Source organism: Conger conger, chromosome 7 (assembly GCF_963514075.1).
Source record: "Conger conger chromosome 7, fConCon1.1, whole genome shotgun sequence".
NCBI classification, from domain to species: domain Eukaryota; kingdom Metazoa; phylum Chordata; class Actinopteri; order Anguilliformes; family Congridae; genus Conger; species Conger conger.
Window position 1 is genome coordinate 35,246,997 of NC_083766.1, and position 14,856 is coordinate 35,261,852.

General features: G+C 39.4%; 1 protein-coding gene across 1 annotated transcript in view; it reads right to left on the minus strand.

The window, feature by feature from the left end:
• Positions 1-14,856, minus strand: part of opcml (opioid binding protein/cell adhesion molecule-like) — a 349,212-nt gene that overhangs the window by 275,411 nt on the left and 58,945 nt on the right. The window lies entirely within an intron of this gene.

Here is a 14,856-nt window from a genome sequence, read left to right on the forward strand (position 1 = left end):
TGTCGATGTCCCAATATTTATGGACCTGACTGTATATAAAGAGATGATGCTATTCTATTCCTAATATAACGGGCAGTGGCAGAAGTTTTACATTTGGTGATTAATGGTGCTAATCTGAATCTAACAAGGGTATTGTTGAGACAGAAGCTTACTTATGGAGAGTGAGATTATGTTATTCTTGTTTTATGGGGCTGTAGCTGACGTTTTACATATGGCATTATTGGTCTGAAGCAGCACAACATGATGCTAATCTGAATAAATGTGTCTGCGGCTGAAGAGCTGTGCCTGCCTCTCGCTGGCACGTTGTTCAGCTCGAGCATGTGGCGTCCCTCTTGCCCAGATCCATGGAAGGGCTCAACAGCGATCCAGGCCCTGGATTCTGCCCCGACTGATCCTGCTAAGCCAACTGTGACGGCCCCGAGGCCTGGCCATTAGACCGAGAGCTCCTCATAGCCAGTCGCCTGGTGCCTGGGTTTAAACTGAGCTGCATACAGGGACTGGAAAAGCTGTGGCTCAACCCCCAACCCCCCCTCCCCACCTCCACCCACTGTAGTGTCTGGAGTGATGACAGAGATTGAGTTGACAGAGAGAGTGATTAGAATACCAGTCTGCGCTCCAAATGTACTCATGCACTCGCACAGCATTACAGAATGTTCTTGTTGCATTTTCAGTCAAAACAAGGTCCTTTTTAAAAAGACGTTTTCTTTTTTATTAGATCACATATGCACTGCATTTTACCAGCAAAATGTCAGTCCTCGGCTTTCCTTGCCAACGTTAACCAGCTTTATTTGACCTTCACACAAAATATTTTTAGGATTTCTTTTCCATCTCACCCAGTCATTGTAAAAAGGTAATGCCCTCTAAAATTCATTATTAGGACTGAAGGACAATGCAAATTGTAGCTAGATTAAATAGAGACCATTAGCTATTTTCATCTATAGCTTCAGAACTTTGTCCTTTATCATACACTAGACTTAAATGAGCTCCAGTTTGTTTTGTGCTGTCAAAAAGTACAGTACATCAAATGTAATTAGTCCTCTGAAAGGAAACCAAGACATTAGAAGAGACTTTTCATCAGTCCTGAAGGCAACATGTTATGACAGCTCTGGGTCTGGCACCCCCGAATCCATTTGGTCCCTAAACACCCAGACAGAACCCGTCATTGTGTTTTATTATAAGACCTTGCCACCAAAGGACATTCAAACAAATTTACTCTTATGTAAGTGATGGTAGAGTGGTGCTTTAATTGAAAAACACTTCAAATTATTGCACCTGAGTGAGTGCAATGAAAAGTGAGATCACAGCCTGTATAATCGCATGCACAATACTGTAGGCAGCGTGGAAGCAGGATCCCCTGCAGAGTTCTGTAAAAAGGTGGACAGATCGTAATCTTCATCTTAGCAAGCTGTAACCAAGCAATCATATTTTTTGCAGCTTACTAGTGACTTGTATCTTGCAGTCTAGCCTCTGTATTTCTGCTTGTGAATTATTCTGCAGAGCGTAGTCGCCGGCACATCCACGACTGCTTGCTGAAGAGTGTTTCTGATCTGTCAGACAGGTGTTTAGGAGAGGGGGGTTCGTCCTTATGGTGATTGTTCTTCTTTCATTAATTGCGGAGGTCTACCTTGTCCTACCAGGCTATTTGCAATTACTAAGCTCACCAGTGTTATTAATCATGTTCCAAACTGTATGTGTGTCAAAGTCAACAAGCAAGAGAAGACTTCACCAGAGAGAATACAGAGGGTTCACCACAAGATGTAAACCATTGGTGAGCCTCAAAAACAGGAAGACCAGATTAGAGTTTGCCAAACAACATCAAAAAAAGCCTTTACAGTTCTGGAACAACATCCTATGGACAGATGAGACAAAGATCAACTTGTACCAGAATGATGGGAAGAGAAGAGTATGGAGAAGGAAAGGAACTACTCATGATCCAAAACATACCACCTCATCAGTGAAGCATGGTGGTGGTAGTGTCATGGCGTAAGCATGTATGGCTGCCAATGGAACTGGTTCCCTTGTATTTATTGATGATGTGACTGCTGACAAAAGCAGCAGGATGAATTCTGAAGTGTTTCGGGCAATATTATCTGCTCATATTCAGCCAAATGCTTCAGAACTCATTGGACGGCGCTTCACAGTGCAGATGGACAATGATCCAAAGCATACTGCGAAAGCAACCAGAGTTTTTTAAGGCAAAGAAGTGGAATGTTATGCAATGGCCAAGTCAATCACCTGACCTGAATCCGATTGAACATGCATTTCACTTGCTGAAGACAGAACTGAAGGGAAAATGCCCCAAGAACAAGCAGGAACTGAAGACAGTTGCAGTAGAGGCCTGGCAGAGCATCACCAGGGATGAAACCCAGCTTCTGGTGATGTCTATGCGTTCCAGACTTCAGGCTGTAATTGACTGCAAAGGATTTGCAACCAAGTATTAAAAGGTGAAAGTTTTACTTTTGGTCCCTTAAAAAGTGGGAGGCACATATACAAACTGTTGTAATTCCTACACCGTTCACCTGATTTGGATATAAATACCCTCAAATTAAAGCTGAAAGTCTGCAGTTAAAGAACATCTTGTTCGTTATATATATATATATATATATATATATATATATATATATATATATATATATATATATATATATACCGTATATATATAAAACTATTGAAGATGATTAGCTGACGTTAAATTAAATGACTTCTCCGGAAAAACAAACTAATAAGCAAGCATGCTAGCTAGCTATTTAGCTAGCTACGGTTTGCAACAGCAAACTCAATAGCAAGCAAATATTTACACTTAGTTTTAACCAAGTTAACTAAGCTACCTGTGGGCTACTGGAAAACTGCCAGCGTTTCATGAAGATAAGCATTGTATAGTACTTGGTGTTCAAATTAAAAGACTGCTATATCATTTTCACTGAGACGCTGATGTATTTTACTGTAATAACTGAATTGTTTTCTTTCTCTTAGCTAGCATGGACAAGTGTAAGCCGACTCGGAATTGCTGTTTGCTCCGCCATCTTATTGCAGCTTTCTCTATCTGCATACGTACTGCGTAAGCCATCTTGCACATTGCAGTTTAACAAGGTAAGTCAGTCACTCGATGATAGAAACATACGATTCTTGCTCGGACCCTACAGGTCTGGCAAAAAAAAAACACTCTCATTATCCCCTCCCTGTATCCTCCATGTGCTAAAAAGCCAAAAATGCAGTGCTGGGGGCTCTAGTCTGTACCAGGTGTAGGTTTTCAGACCAGATAAATTGAAGCTCTGAAGCATTATGGTCATTAAAGTTCCCATGACATACTCAGAAGTGTTAAATTATCTTGGAATTCCCAAACTGGTTCTCCCTCATTTCGGGAATCTCATCAGTCTTCTTGCTGCAGATTCTTAGTGAAGAGTGAAGATGCCACTGCAAGAAAATATTGAGTTGACCTTCTTATTCAAATCATTTTAAAAGCAATAATAAATCCTTCCTCAATACTGGATAAAACACTCTGCTTACAGATTTCAAGTTTAGCCAGACATAACTATGGATTGCAAAGTGTTTGGAAATATAAAGCCTATCTGTCAAATTACATTGTTAAATCTATCCTATGTGGCATGATATTCAATTATATATTTCATATGTAATTCAATTATGATATTCACCACCACCAAAACAAACCTTAATTGGTGATAGTTAAGCTGTAACCTACAAGACAGTTGTAGGGCCCAGAGCTTTTGGGTCAACCTTTGTATTACAGATGAGCAATTCAGTGATATGCATGACTGATATTCACCAATTATTTTGTTCATACAGTATGTCTCCAAGTAAGTGATGAGAGACCTTTATCTCCCACCATGTTTAATAAACACTAAACAAATCCTCTCTGACCACTTTGGGGTTTTGTTGACATTAAGTTGTGATTTTCCTGTTGCTATCTAATGAGCTGGATAGCCAACTCAACCCAACTGAGATTTCATATCAGTTTTGCAAAGCTAGCCTGAAGAACAACAGTTTATCAAAACAGATACAGATCCTTGATGGCAACATATTTATGTAACTAGGGTGCATGTATTGCTGAGTCAGATCTAGATTTGGCTATACTTTAGCCTTCCTACACATCCCTCTGTGTGCATGATTCCTAAATGTGTTTTAAAATAAAAAATACTTACTACATCATCCCAACATTATATGAAACAACATGCAATGACAACTCGTGTTTTGCTGCATACGGATATAAAAATTGTATGCATCATTTCTGCAGAATTAAAACTTGAAAACATACACGCATTGTAAAATACATATACAATGATAATGATGTCTATTGGGCATCACAAATGGCAAGAAACAATTGTGTAAGCCAAGTATAACACAGCATATTGCATGGCGGTACCTGCTTAGCCCACATAAAGCAAACTCGGTATCACTGATGTAGCGGTGAAAAGGGCGTTTGAGTTACAATTAGCCCAAGGGAAAGATCTGGATGTGTTATGCAAACTATATAAATATGCATTCCTTAACCCATTCTACTCCAGAAGGGAAATTAAACTTGTCCTTGTTGCATGATTCTCATTTAGAAAAATCAACCAAACATTCTATAGTATGGGCAGTGACATGAAGTTAAACAGTCACTCAAGAACTATGACACACAGTGCTTTTGGAAATAAATCAAGGTCCCTTGTCTTCGATATTTGATATTGCATATAGTTAAATATGTTATAGCTAAATAACAGTACGACGCTACAGCTTTGCTTTACAGTTTTAGGTCAATGCATGATATTAGATAAGAAACCCATATTTTGAAATTCCTCCTCTTCTAAAACTGGCTGGTTTCCCTCAGCCATCACGCAGACATTTGCCGCTTCTCTCCTCAAGTAACCCTTCCTTTGTCCTTCAGCAGTCCAGAATTATTGCCCAGTGTCTCTTCTCTAATTCCACTCCAAAAACTTTGAGTGGGTGAAAACATCTGTCTTTTTCCGCCTGACAGAACAATCTGCTGGATTCCGACCAGCCTGGCTTATGCCCTTTAGACAGCCATCCTGTCATGGCACCATGGTAAAAATGGCAACTGTATTGCACTGTACTTTCTTCCTTACTGAAATGAAAGAACACATGAAAATCTACTGAAGAGTCTGCTTCCAATAGGCAGATGCATTCAGGCATGAATAAGCTTCTTGTGATGCACAGAGACAGAGAAACAGGTCAGCCAGTACATGCTGATTCTATTCTTTTCAAACGAAATGTCCATGAAGGCTGCACCAATACACCATCATATAGAAATTCATATCTCAAATTATCAGAATAACTGAATACCTTCATCAGATGCCAGCCAGAATAGTCCAGTAATTACGTTTATTTGATGACAGACTGCACAGATCAGAAAATGATGATAAAATATGTAGCACTATAAAGGATAAACTGAGCAAAACAGCATTAGGACATGCATTGAATCATACTCTTCACATGCAATATGCTGTCAAATTTCTAATTAAAACATGCAGATGAATTGCAAAAATGAGAGCAATACTGAATGGCTATTTATCTGTACAGTGTATTTAAATCTATTTAAATGAGTATGCACTGTGCACTTTCTTCAAGTAGAGCATATTCGATTAAATATTTGCCATTGAACAAGACTTATTCCATCCATAAAAAGGAATTTATATTCCATTACAAATCATCAATTAAAGGTTATTCCTTTTGAAAATGAGTTGGGGGATTTCAGGTATGCATGAACATTCTCTCCGGGCGTCTAAATGCTAACACTAGTTAGAGCTATCAAGGCACTTAACATGTTCTTGCCGAAAAGCAAATTTAAACTTGGCGCAATGAAGAAATAATCCAGATGCCCCAGAGACAGAGAATGTGTAACACTCATCATTATATAATGATCGAGCTGTAGTAAAAACAGACACGGCAAACCCCCCTCCCTTCTTTATTCACTATCTAAGAAAACAGATGGTCTTGCTGTGATAGCTATCCAAGGAAGGAATATGGCGGTTCTCTTGACAGCCTGAAAGCAGTGGGAATGCTGCAATGGGAATTCTCAGAAGGGACTTCCTGTTCTTCCGCTCCCCCCCCCCCCTCTGGCTCACAACAAAACCAAGACACTATGTAGGCTGAAGCTGTCTAAATCAAAACACTGCCATTTGCTATAGATCATTTTGCAGCTTACCAGTAAATTTAACTAGGATTAAAAAATAATGCTTCCATGTTTGCTGTACTTGCCCCAATCAAGACATGATGAGGGTCATTTAAAACTGCTTTGAAAGTCACAATTTATTTAGAAGTTGGTCTGGTCAAGAGAAGGTACATTAAGAACATTAATGACAACAGGCCAACGCCCTGTTCTTTTTGCAAAAGGAAAAATAAGTCAAATTTCGATGTGAGCTCAACAATGCACGTGTTAACTGAGGAAAAACCACAGCCAGAGGCTTCGGAAATCATTAGGCGGTTCTCGTCGCTCAGAGACCTCTCTATCCTCCCAATGAAGTTGAGCTGCGCTTGTCACCTTCTATTTTGTCTCACTTCAAAGGGAGCCATCAATGGAGGGATCTGCCTGTTCTGCTTGTCATCCCACATCCCATATGCCTCACAGGAAACAGATTGAATGAAGCACTCCCAAAAATCAAAGAACCACAAATTACATATTGTAATGCAAGGGTTCTTCATAGCAGCTCCAAAAGACACTTGATGACTGCTTTACTGTGTGATCAAGCATACTTTGCAGTGTGTTGTTTATATGATGTGGTGAAGTAGCAACATTTTCCACATTTCATTTCTTCACATACACTTTCTGGTGCTTGGAGTAGATTACAGATGTTTCTTAATACGGTATGTGCTATTTCATTACTAAATGACCAAGACGAAGTATATACATTAATTTATTTTTATTTTTTTTACCAGTAATGAGAATAACCGCCGCATTGGGCCATATAGGTACTCTTTCGGCTTGTTTTCTTTAAGCATACCTGATGTGGTAGTCAACAACCATCAGAGGTCATGTGAAATACTTCCAGGAAAAACATCACTGATATGTGCTGGGTGTTGATAAGACAGCCAATCAGCAGCACGTTAGAGGTCATGTGAAATTCTTCCAGGAAAAGCATCACTGAAATGTACTGGGTGTTGAGACAATCATCAGCTACTTGTGTATACTACCATACTAAGATGAAAATGAGGTGTAGCATATGTGACAGATGGAATATGGTTGGCATTCATATAGCGTCCTTATCCAAAGGTGCTGTACAGTTGATACTTCTCATTCACCCATTCACATACACTCACACACTCACACACCAACGTCGACCGCCATGCAAGGCCCCAGCCAGCTTCTCAGGAGCAAAGGGGGGTTAGGTGTCTTGCTCAGGGACACTTCGACACACCTAGGGTGGGATCGAACTGGCAACCCTCCGACTGCCAGACGACTGCTGTTACCTCCTGAGCCAATTTTGACTGACAAACGAGACAGATTTACATATATTGCATGCTTTGCCCCTGTTCTGCAGGATACCATATTATGCTCGTATTTATGACATTATCATAATTGCATCTTGGGGTTTTGACAAGAAATAGGGATGAGATTATTGCTAAGTAAAATACAGCACAGTTTAACAATAACTTAATTACTGTGTGACATTCCGTCAACATAAATGCAAATTACACCCTTTTGCACAACGTCATGTTTTCATATTTCTGTACATTTATCGCTATGACAACACAGCCTTCTCTCCACCTAGGATAAATTAATTGCTGTAATTCATGTTCTGATATAAACAGCCAAGTGTCCACAATCCAACTCAATTCTATAGACAAATATAAAGATGAAATATACAGGCTGTGAGGAAACTTGTTGTGTTGAAGCAATGTTCACCTGCATGGATGGGCCCCCTCAGTCAGGGATTGAATCCAGACTCTGCCACTGCCAGCATTGACTGGTAGCCCCAGCTGGTGTTGCATAATTGTCACCAAAGTTTAAGGAGTGTTTCGGATCTTATCCCTCACTAGCAACTCCCACTGGTTGATCAGGAGCCCATGGTCTGCGTGCTGAAGCTGCAAGTTTGGCTTGTGGACTGCAGTGTGATAAGATGCTGCTGGTAACATCACATACTTTGGAATGCGTGCTTGTCTACACAGTTCCACTGGCTGTGCAGTTTGCAAAATAGCACAGTGATACACTATACACCTGGGCATTGCAAATTGGGAAGAAAATGGAGGAAGCAGGAAAAAAGAGCCATTATATAGGCCTAGTTATTGTTATCATGCAAAAAAATTTCCTTTATTAAAACTTTCAATAACAACCTCAGTTTTCTTTTTTTATTTTACCAATAACTGCATATTTTCCTCATATATATCTCCATATAATATCCTGTACCAAGCTTCAAATGACTAGAAGTCAATAGAATCTTCTGGAAATGAACAGGTTTTGAAAGCCAAACACTTGTTTGGAAATGCCCGGAAGGGAACACATTACCACAAAATGCTGTACAAGAAAAGTAGTTTGGAAGCCAAAAGTGATTTCAATTGGCCTAGTCATCAACTGAGAAACGTCTGGTAGGTACACAGGCAGACTGTGGGCTCCCACTGACCAGAGGATTCACAGTTGTGCAATAAGGCAATACTGCTGACAAAATCCTTAGTAACTCTGTGATGCTATAGTGCCTTCTGCATTGCTTTGTGGGTCAAGATTCAAGATTCACCACACTGAAAATCAATGATTAAGCAGGACAATGAGAAGTGACTGCCAATGACAAATATATTGCCACGACGTGAAAATATTTGTTTGTCCATTGTAATGATTTATATAGAACTATAAACAATCAGGGTAAAACAAATACCCTGAAAAAAAAAATAATCGTAAGATGGTGAAGTCACAAGAATTTCCCAATGTTTTTGTAACATCCATTCAAATCTCTGCTTACAATACGTTTCTGAAATATATATCAGCCGGCATCAGCGTGCCATTTTGAACAACACAACAGTGGAATGTTATAATAACTTGCTGTGACAGCTTCCCTCTAAATAATGTACACCGTTTCTTTATTGCGTGCCTCGTCAGAAACCTCATAATATTGTTTTCCTAAGGTAACACCTTTGGAAGAACATTAGAACACAATGCAGTCAAACAAGCAACTCTGAAGAACTAAAAAAAGATACATTTTGTGGACGTGTCAGTCTTAAGGTATAAGGGTTGCACTGCACTTCCTCACCAAAGAACAGTACCATCGTCCTGATTAATGTAAAAGCAATCTATCTTGCCAGGAAATACAGTATACACAAATGCAAATGTTTAATTTTTCTTTCAAGCATTTTCAGTTGACTGATGATAAAAAAAAATAATAATATAATTTAGCCAGGGGTTCTCTGGTTCTCTCCCAATCATGTTTGTCTCCGGGGGTATTATGATGTTGGTGATGATTGATATTTCAAAATATAATGGTTACTATTCTTGAACCCTTTTGACTACAGGCAAAATCCTGGTGTCTTCTGAAGGGACCCTTTGGGGTCTGTTTTCCAAAGTAAGAATTAATACAAATATTACTAAGTCAAAGTTATTGAATCTCAAACACAGTGGAAATCTTTTTTTCTCAATGAAAAGATTTTCTTTTTTTGAGTGGATACAGATTATTGTGCCTGGCACGCTTATAAAAACTAAAGCCACAGCCAAAACACTGGACCAATTCTCTTTCAAATTTGATGACAATATCTCAAAAAATAAGCATTCTGAATAGTTTTTTTCTAAGCTATGTCTCAATGTTTTCCAAAAACATTTGGAGACTCCACAATTTGACAATAAATTTAGATGCTCATTGATCTAAAATGGGGTCATGTCAATGCAAATGCTCTCTATATTGGAGCCAAGGGTGTTTTCATTCAAGAATACTTGAGAGGCTAGAGAGACGAGAGATTCCTTGGACGTCATCCAAAGAAAGTCCTCTATTTAGATATTGGCATCCCAAAATAAATGTCTTGTTGTAAAACGTTAACCTTTTCGGCCATAAAATCTCAAGAACTGTCTTTGCCGAAGTGTAACAGTCTCAGCGTGCTTATTGAAAATGGTACAGTTCATTACACAGGCAAAAATTACTGTGTAGTTTTATGCAAGCCTAACAAACTGTACATTGTTGGAAAAATAATTCCAGTAGCTAAAATGCTTCTCAGTCGTTACTTCTCTACCATACTACTAACCGGTTCTAGGCGGAGCTGAAGTTATACTGTATTTTTTTTTTGTATTCACGGTTGGGGATCAGGCCTTTACTGTGCAACCGGGTTACCAATTGCAGTCAGATAAGTTTGTATGTGGGCTCATCCTGTTTGAGAGAGCCTATACAAAACATAGATAATAGCATTCTTATGTATAAGTACTTTTTTAGAAATAGGCAACGGCAAAATGGATAACAATGATAATTCCTCCAGGGAAATTCTAAGCAAACAATGGGCATTCTATCAAGATTTCTCAGAGTTCTCAGAGAGATTTTGTATATTATATGGATTTCCAAAATTCTGAGAAGTTGAGGTCGCCCCAAGCTTGTTTTGCCACCCACGTGTTACAAAATAGGGAAGTGCTGCCGCTAAAGCAGTGGCAACTTAAAATAGGTTATACGGATAACCGTGAGTTAACAGTTTCAAACGATATATCCTGTTAGCATAGTGATTGAAAATAAAAGGAAGAGCCCCAAATAACGGCTCTGAAAATAAAATCTACCCTACAAAACCAGGGCGAAAATCACAACCAAAAATGAGTGCGTAAAGGCTAGCACTCCTACCCCGGACCGGGGAAAACCCAAAATAAAAGTACAACCCAGTATAAAAGACTGGGCGAACAAAAATAAAGACTCAGCTCCGAAAAAACACACAAAACAAAATACAAAATACCGGGGACAACGTCCCTCACCCACGGACTCACACGAGCCGAAAACAAAAAGAAACAAAGAACAAAAGAACCTACAGGAAGGCAGTCGCAGTGTACACACACTAGCACGCAGACCCCTTCCTTACCTTTTCTGATCACAATGAGAACCCAGAACCAGCACAATACCTGACTCGTTAAATGCTGAGTCTACCATGTGCTAATACCGGCTTAGGTGGCAGAGCGAACAGTGACACCGAAGCGAAGACTGAGGGGAAATGAGGGCTTTAAATACCTTCAGGAGGTAGACATCAAGTAGGCACTAATGACCACCAGGTGAAAGTAATAAGCCCCCCTGGTGGCCACAACCAGTACTACCTCCAACCCTGATACGGTGAGACTTAAGGGGTTAAAGTATTTACAACATAATTTCTAGCTTTGCCATAGATCTATACTAAGAACACATGGACACATGGCATTGCAATATTTGTACTTTAGTTCAGTGGCTAATCATTCTAAATGACACCTGCTTTTTACAAGAATGTTGTTAATCATCTTCAAAGCTTTGTCAAATTGGGAACCATCACAGATAGCCATAGAGCATTATCATTCAAATATATTACATTTGATTTATTTCTGTTTAGCGGACTGAATGTGTTAATTAAATGGAGATGGGGAAAAAGTTCCTATATTGGGCGACCAGCAGGTGCAGAGCGGCCGTCTGTGGGTGGTCCATTTAACAAGATCATAATTAAGTTATTCTTTGCAAGAGCTTATTGACAATATGGATGGAAATATTAGCACAGCAGCACTCTGCTGACTGATCGACTGCTTGATTAAAAAAACCATTGCCAAGAAAACATGGTGACATGCAAACTTTTTCTTCACTGCAATCAAATAAAAATAAAAAATGAATGCAAGAAAGAGCTGATAATAAAACATTGGGGTGGTACAACAATTTACCGACAGAATACAGTTGATCCCATTTGGACTGAAATTACAGTATGTTTGAGTTGAACATGCATAGTCTGCTTTTCAGCAAAGCTCACAACTTGACTTTGCAATGGTAAAAAACAACTTAGACTGCATTGCATCCCAGTTTGGCTAATCTTTTAGTTTTTGTGCTTAAGATCTATACTTAATAATCCTGGTAGGATCATAAGAACCTTGAAAACAGAGGAGTGGAGGTCGTGGCATTGCCTGAAAGGGAATCCGCCATTTATTTCCAGAAGGAACATTTCTGCCTCTAGTTATGCATGAAACCATCTGGTCAATAGTGTCAGCAAACTATCGCTGGTCCGGTGCTTCCATTGTTAATCTCATCAACAGCAAGCACGATGGGACATGGAATCAATTCATCAATGCTGTCCCACAATTTAAAGAGAAAGCCTACGTCAAGGACTGATTATCACTAAGCTATACCGTCTCACCGACATCTAATTATACAGGACTGGAACAGGAGCATCAGAGAATTACAGTGGCCTCAGCATGCTCTGGGTGTCGCAATCTTAATTTTAGCTAAAATGTCTTTTATCCCTTCCAAATCTGAATCATTTTTGTTTTCGTGGTTTTCTTTGTTCTCCCCTGCTCCTAGTCTTTTTTTTCCCTTGAAATTCTCCATTCAAATAAATAGAAAGATCTTCAAATTCCATCCGAGCATTTATTTTGACTTTCTCTCTCAGGGTTTTTTCAAGCCTTCACCTGTTCAAATAAATCATGGGGATGAAGGAAAAATGGTATTCAATGTGTTCCACTTTTAATTCGACATTGGCTCAGGCGGTAAGAGGAGTCGTCTGGCAGTCGGAGGGTTGTCGGTTTGATTCCTGCCCTGGGTGTGTGGAAGTGTCCCTGAGCAAGACACCTAACCCCTAAATGCTCCTGACAAGCTAGTTGGTACCTTGCATGGCAGCCAATCGGCATTGGTGTGTGTGTGTGGGATTGGGTGAATGAGAAGCATAAATTGTACAGCACTTTGGATAAAGACGCTATATAAGTGCCAACCATTTCCATTTAATTCAAAGTGTTGCACTTTTAAAAATTAGGAGTTATAGTCCAGTTATAAATCACACACATGCACACATGCATGTACACACACATACAGTACACACAGACATACACACATTTCCTTATTGTTTCCTTTTACCATTAAATGTTATGAAAGCATACAATTCTATGGAATTTAAATGGAAATTACCTCCTAAACAGAATAGCTCTAAACAATAATTTACATTCCAGTCCTTATCTACTGTCCAGGTTGAATGACTCAATGTTACTGCTGCTTCTCTGAGTCGTCAAGTTTTGGCATTTATTTTCCAAACACGATCACTGTTCATTGCTTGTTTGAAGGGGCCATTTTTTAACCTGAGGATCCCCAAATACTTCATCACTGCAGATGGTGAACGCTTGAAACATTCATGTCTCTTGGTAATTACTTCCTTCAGAAAAGTAATGTTCCTCATATCCTCATTTACACATGCCCTTCAGTAACTGTGGGTGAGGGCAAAGGGAGGATGCCATTTCTGCTTCATGGATTGCAAAGAACTATGTATTCTTGCTCCTCAGTATCAATTGTTAAATAAACACAGTGCTCAATATTTTAAGTGTGTAGTTGGCAAAAGCATTTGGTGCCAAGTTGGAACACACATTTATAAATGTTTCTGTTGTGAACTTTTGTGCTACAACAAACAAACACTTTGTTAGTGCCTTTGTACAAACCCACCGCCCTAATGATGTATTCAGTCCCTAATCCACTCAATGCAAAGTATGAAAAGAGCTTTAAAAAAGTTTGGTGCAGTGGGTAGCAATGCCGCCTCACAGCAAGGAGGTCCTGGGTTCGAATCCCAGGACCAGCCAGGGCCTCTCTGTGTGGAGTTTGCATGTTCTCCCCGTGTCTGCGTGGGTTTCCTCCGGGTACTCCGGTTTCCTCCCACAGTCCAAAGACATGCAGGTTAGGCTGATTGGAGAGTCTAAATTGCCCCTGGGTATGAGTGTGTGAGTGAATGGTGTGTGTGCCCTGCGATAGACTGGTGACCTGTCCAGGGTGTATCCATTATCTGACCCTGTTCAGGATAAGCGGGTTAGGATAATGGATGGATGGATGGATTGATACAACCACATGACAATGATTAATCATTATCTTTTAGTGTGCGCACTCCTCCAAAATACCAGCCACAACAGGTGGATTTAAGAATCTGAAATATAAAGATTTGTCCTCAGGGTCAAAAGCCATTTCATTTCCATAATTTTATTCTCTCTCCATACAACCTGAGGATCAGTAACCTGCAAATAAAATCCAATGCATACTTAAAAGATAATGATGTAAGTAGATACAGGAGGAAAACCAGCAAATTGCAAATAAGAACGAGGAAGCAAAAATTGTGCAAGTTTAAAATCAAAGAAAACATTACTGTTTTTTTTGGTTTTTAGACACTCCACGACTAAACTGTGTCAATTAAAATCTCAATTGCTTTCAAAAATGTTAGCCAGCTGGGGTCTATGTGTATCAAAACAGCTGCAGCACACTTCAAAAATGACATCTTTTTAACGTATGGTCGAACTTAAACAAGATAATGACCATTTGAGGGCCAGCATAAGTTTTGTGCATCTCAAGTCATTCGTCTGACTGCAGTGTTTACTTCCAGTTTTGAAAGCACACTGGCACAGATGTGTCACATGACTTGGTGCACTTGCCCTTTTGAAGAATCCACAGCGTGAATAAAAAGCAACTTAAATACCATCTATCCTCATGCAGCTGTATGCGTCCTGCTCAAGGATGGAGAATGAAACAGCATTCCCTCGATGGAATTAAATCTATGCTCGTCCTAACCTTACTATTAAAATATACTGTACACGAAACTCATTCATCACGAAGCAAAGTTTGACAACTTTCTCAATCTGTGTTTGTAAAGAATAAAACTAACCATTGTGTTTAATTGTACATCAAAGATGGAAAGGACTCATTTTGACAGAATCCATGGCCTAGTCTATAAGATTACATGTTTTAGTGAAAATAAATCTGA